The sequence below is a fragment of the Chrysemys picta genome, unplaced genomic scaffold (assembly GCF_011386835.1).
Source record: "Chrysemys picta bellii isolate R12L10 unplaced genomic scaffold, ASM1138683v2 scaf618, whole genome shotgun sequence".
Classification (NCBI taxonomy): Eukaryota; Metazoa; Chordata; order Testudines; family Emydidae; genus Chrysemys; species Chrysemys picta.
Window position 1 is genome coordinate 22,501 of NW_027053325.1, and position 5,000 is coordinate 27,500.

The 5,000-nt window shown below is 70.8% G+C and overlaps 4 non-coding genes across 4 annotated transcripts; all 4 read left to right on the forward strand.

Moving 5' to 3' along the window:
• Positions 1-894: 894 nt before the first annotated feature.
• Positions 895-1,013, forward strand: LOC135979021 (5S ribosomal RNA). Its single transcript, XR_010596353.1, has one exon. It is a non-coding gene; the product is annotated as a 5S ribosomal RNA (ribosomal RNA).
• Positions 1,014-2,106: 1,093 nt separating this feature from the next.
• On the forward strand, positions 2,107-2,225 carry LOC135979022 (5S ribosomal RNA). The gene has a single exon (XR_010596354.1). It is a non-coding gene; the product is annotated as a 5S ribosomal RNA (ribosomal RNA).
• A 1,092-nt stretch (positions 2,226-3,317) lies between these two features.
• On the forward strand, positions 3,318-3,436 carry LOC135979029 (5S ribosomal RNA). The gene has a single exon (XR_010596362.1). It is a non-coding gene; the product is annotated as a 5S ribosomal RNA (ribosomal RNA).
• A 1,093-nt stretch (positions 3,437-4,529) lies between these two features.
• Positions 4,530-4,648, forward strand: LOC135979023 (5S ribosomal RNA). The gene has a single exon (XR_010596355.1). It is a non-coding gene; the product is annotated as a 5S ribosomal RNA (ribosomal RNA).
• Positions 4,649-5,000: the final 352 nt, after the last annotated feature.

The window sequence follows — 5,000 nt, forward strand, 5'->3', positions numbered from 1 at the left end:
TTGGCGGCAGGTGTGGGTGGGAGGCCAGCTGGCCGCAGCGGCGGCAGGCGCCCCAAGGCCTGCCTGCGCTCGCGCTCCCTGCCAGCCGCTTCAGCTCCGCCGCTGGGAGAAAGGAAAGCCGCAAGGCGCAGCCCGGGCCTTTGGGGGTGGCTGCTTTAGGGAAGCCCTTTGGCAGCACGCCTCCTTGGCAGCTGGCCCTTTAAACGTGGGAGGAGGGAGAGGCAGCTGCTGCCCTAAGGTGGCCCTTTTGCCCGGGAAGGCTGCCTGCGGGCCTGGAGCAGTCCCTGCCTCGGCTCGGGGCCAGCAAGTGGGAAGTTGGGTGCTGGTCGCCTCTGGGCTGATCCCCCTGAGGCGGAGGCGGAGGCGGAGGCGGAGGGCCATCCTGCGTCCCCGGGGGCCTTGCGAAGCGGGAGACGGGGCAGGGCGCGGGCGAGGCCTCCGGGCCGGGCGTGCGGGGTTTCCCGGGGAGCGAGCAAAAGGCAGGCCCAGTGCGGGAGGGCGTCCCCAGGGAGGCGCGAGGTGTGGCGAGCAGCAGGAGCTGTGAGGAAAGCGGAGCGTCAGCGGGTGTGTGGGGGGGCAGCCGCGGCAGGGTGTGGCGGCGCGCGGGGTTTTGTGTGGTGGGTGGGTGTGTGGGGTTTGTGAGGGTCCCGTCTGAGGAGAGGGTGCGTGGGGGTGGGGAGGAGGCTTAGGCGTGGAGTGTGCGGGCCCGGGGTCGGGGTCTGCGGATCGTCGTGCGGGGCGGGAGCGTTGGTGTGGCGAGGGAGGGGTGCGAGGCCGGAGGCTGTTGTCGCGTGCCTTGCGCGGGGGCGGAGGGGGGGAGGGACCCGGCAGAGCGGAGCAAGCAGGGCTCGTCTGCGGGCTTGCTTAAAGGCAGGCAAAGCGGCAGGCAACAGCGTCTACGGCCATACCACCCTGAACACGCCCGATCTCGTCTGATCTCGGAAGCTAAGCAGGGTCGGGCTTGGTTAGTACTTGGATGGGAGACCTCCTGGGAATACTGGGTGCTGTAGGCTTTTTGCCTGCCCTCGCCACGCTCCCTGCCGCGCCCCGCCTGCAGGACTCCCTCGGGCAGGCGCTTTTGCCGCCTCGTCCTGGCTTGCTTCCGCTAAGGTCTCCCCAGGCCCTAGCCCACCGCTGCCGAGGGCGAGGGCTCTGGGCTCCCGGCCCCGTGGCGCGTTTCTTTTTTTCACCGGCCGGTGCTCTTGGCCCCCGTTGGCGGCAGGTGTGGGTGGGAGGCCAGCTGGCCGCAGCGGCGGCAGGCGCCCCAAGGCCTGCCTGCGCTCGCGCTCCCTGCCAGCCGCTTCAGCTCCGCCGCTGGGAGAAAGGAAAGCCGCAAGGCGCAGCCCGGGCCTTTGGGGGTGGCTGCTTTAGGGAAGCCCTTTGGCAGCACGCCTCCTTGGCAGCTGGCCCTTTAAACGTGGGAGGAGGGAGAGGCAGCTGCTGCCCTAAGGTGGCCCTTTTGCCCGGGAAGGCTGCCTGCGGGCCTGGAGCAGTCCCTGCCTCGGCTCGGGGCCAGCAAGTGGGAAGTTGGGTGCTGGTCGCCTCTGGGCTGATCCCCCTGAGGCGGAGGCGGAGGCGGAGGCGGAGGGCCATCCTGCGTCCCCGGGGGCCTTGCGAAGCGGGAGACGGGGCAGGGCGCGGGCGAGGCCTCCGGGCCGGGCGTGCGGGGTTTCCCGGGGAGCGAGCAAAAGGCAGGCCCAGTGCGGGAGGGCGTCCCCAGGGAGGCGCGAGGTGTGGCGAGCAGCAGGAGCTGTGAGGAAAGCGGAGCGTCAGCGGGTGTGTGGGGGGGCAGCCGCGGCAGGGTGTGGCGGCGCGCGGGGTTTTGTGTGGTGGGTGGGTGTGTGGGGTTTGTGAGGGTCCCGTCTGAGGAGAGGGTGCGTGGGGGTGGGGAGGAGGCTTAGGCGTGGAGTGTGCGGGCCCGGGGTCGGGGTCTGCGGATCGTCGTGCGGGGCGGGAGCGTTGGTGTGGCGAGGGAGGGGTGCGAGGCCGGAGGCTGTTGTCGCGTGCCTTGCGCGGGGGCGGAGGGGGGGAGGGACCCGGCAGAGCGGAGCAAGCAGGGCTCGTCTGCGGGCTTGCTTAAAGGCAGGCAAAGCGGCAGGCAACAGCGTCTACGGCCATACCACCCTGAACACGCCCGATCTCGTCTGATCTCGGAAGCTAAGCAGGGTCGGGCTTGGTTAGTACTTGGATGGGAGACCTCCTGGGAATACTGGGTGCTGTAGGCTTTTTGCCTGCCCTCGCCACGCTCCCTGCCGCGCCCCGCCTGCAGGACTCCCTCGGGCAGGCGCTTTTGCCGCCTCGTCCTGGCTTGCTTCCGCTAAGGTCTCCCCAGGCCCTAGCCCACCGCTGCCGAGGGCGAGGGCTCTGGGCTCCCGGCCCCGTGGCGCGTTTCTTTTTTTCACCGGCCGGTGCTCTTGGCCCCCGTTGGCGGCAGGTGTGGGTGGGAGGCCAGCTGGCCGCAGCGGCGGCAGGCGCCCCAAGGCCTGCCTGCGCTCGCGCTCCCTGCCAGCCGCTTCAGCTCCGCCGCTGGGAGAAAGGAAAGCCGCAAGGCGCAGCCCGGGCCTTTGGGGGTGGCTGCTTTAGGGAAGCCCTTTGGCAGCACGCCTCCTTGGCAGCTGGCCCTTTAAACGTGGGAGGAGGGAGAGGCAGCTGCTGCCCTAAGGTGGCCCTTTTGCCCGGGAAGGCTGCCTGCGGGCCTGGAGCAGTCCCTGCCTCGGCTCGGGGCCAGCAAGTGGGAAGTTGGGTGCTGGTCGCCTCTGGGCTGATCCCCCTGAGGCGGAGGCGGAGGCGGAGGCGGAGGGCCATCCTGCGTCCCCGGGGGCCTTGCGAAGCGGGAGACGGGGCAGGGCGCGGGCGAGGCCTCCGGGCCGGGCGTGCGGGGTTTCCCGGGGAGCGAGCAAAAGGCAGGCCCAGTGCGGGAGGGCGTCCCCAGGGAGGCGCGAGGTGTGGCGAGCAGCAGGAGCTGTGAGGAAAGCGGAGCGTCAGCGGGTGTGTGGGGGGGCAGCCGCGGCAGGGTGTGGCGGCGCGCGGGGTTTGTGTGGTGGGTGGGTGTGTGGGGTTTGTGAGGGTCCCGTCTGAGGAGAGGGTGCGTGGGGGTGGGGAGGAGGCTTAGGCGTGGAGTGTGCGGGCCCGGGGTCGGGGTCTGCGGATCGTCGTGCGGGGCGGGAGCGTTGGTGTGGCGAGGGAGGGGTGCGAGGCCGGAGGCTGTTGTCGCGTGCCTTGCGCGGGGGCGGAGGGGGGGAGGGACCCGGCAGAGCGGAGCAAGCAGGGCTCGTCTGCGGGCTTGCTTAAAGGCAGGCAAAGCGGCAGGCAACAGCGTCTACGGCCATACCACCCTGAACACGCCTGATCTCGTCTGATCTCGGAAGCTAAGCAGGGTCGGGCCTGGTTAGTACTTGGATGGGAGACCTCCTGGGAATACTGGGTGCTGTAGGCTTTTTGCCTGCCCTCGCCACGCTCCCTGCCGCGCCCCGCCTGCAGGACTCCCTCGGGCAGGCGCTTTTGCCGCCTCGTCCTGGCTTGCTTCCGCTAAGGTCTCCCCAGGCCCTAGCCGCCTCGCCCACCGCTGCCGAGGGCGAGGGCTCTGGGCTCCCGGCCCCGTTTCTTTCTTTCACCGGCCGGTGCTCTTGGCCCCCGTTGGCGGCAGGTGTGGGTGGGAGGCCAGCTGGCCGCAGCGGCGGCAGGCGCCCCAAGGCCTGCCTGCGCTCGCGCTCCCTGCCAGCCGCTTCAGCTCCGCCGCTGGGAGAAAGGAAAGCCGCAAGGCGCAGCCCGGGCCTTTGGGGGTGGCTGCTTTAGGGAAGCCCTTTGGCAGCACGCCTCCTTGGCAGCTGGCCTTTAAACGTGGGAGGAGGGAGAGGCAGCTGCTGCCCTAAGGTGGCCCTTTTGCCCGGGAAGGCTGCCTGCGGGCCTGGAGCAGTCCCTGCCTCGGCTCGGGGCCAGCAAGTGGGAAGTTGGGTGCTGGTCGCCTCTGGGCTGATCCCCCTGAGGCGGAGGCGGAGGCGGAGGCGGAGGGCCATCCTGCGTCCCCGGGGGCCTTGCGAAGCGGGAGACGGGGCAGGGCGCGGGCGAGGCCTCCGGGCCGGGCGTGCGGGGTTTCCCGGGGAGCGAGCAAAAGGCAGGCCCAGTGCGGGAGGGCGTCCCCAGGGAGGCGCGAGGTGTGGCGAGCAGCAGGAGCTGTGAGGAAAGCGGAGCGTCAGCGGGTGTGTGGGGGGGCAGCCGCGGCAGGGTGTGGCGGCGCGCGGGGTTTTGTGTGGTGGGTGGGTGTGTGGGGTTTGTGAGGGTCCCGTCTGAGGAGAGGGTGCGTGGGGGTGGGGAGGAGGCTTAGGCGTGGAGTGTGCGGGCCCGGGGTCGGGGTCTGCGGATCGTCGTGCGGGGCGGGAGCGTTGGTGTGGCGAGGGAGGGGTGCGAGGCCGGAGGCTGTTGTCGCGTGCCTTGCGCGGGGGCGGAGGGGGGGAGGGACCCGGCAGAGCGGAGCAAGCAGGGCTCGTCTGCGGGCTTGCTTAAAGGCAGGCAAAGCGGCAGGCAACAGCGTCTACGGCCATACCACCCTGAACACGCCCGATCTCGTCTGATCTCGGAAGCTAAGCAGGGTCGGGCTTGGTTAGTACTTGGATGGGAGACCTCCTGGGAATACTGGGTGCTGTAGGCTTTTTGCCTGCCCTCGCCACGCTCCCTGCCGCGCCCCGCCTGCAGGACTCCCTCGGGCAGGCGCTTTTGCCGCCTCGTCCTGGCTTGCTTCCGCTAAGGTCTCCCCAGGCCCTAGCCCACCGCTGCCGAGGGCGAGGGCTCTGGGCTCCCGGCCCCGTGGCGCGTTTCTTTTTTTCACCGGCCGGTGCTCTTGGCCCCCGTTGGCGGCAGGTGTGGGTGGGAGGCCAGCTGGCCGCAGCGGCGGCAGGCGCCCCAAGGCCTGCCTGCGCTCGCGCTCCCTGCCAGCCGCTTCAGCTCCGCCGCTGGGAGAAAGGAAAGCCGCAAGGCGCAGCCCGGGCCTTTGGGGGTGGCTG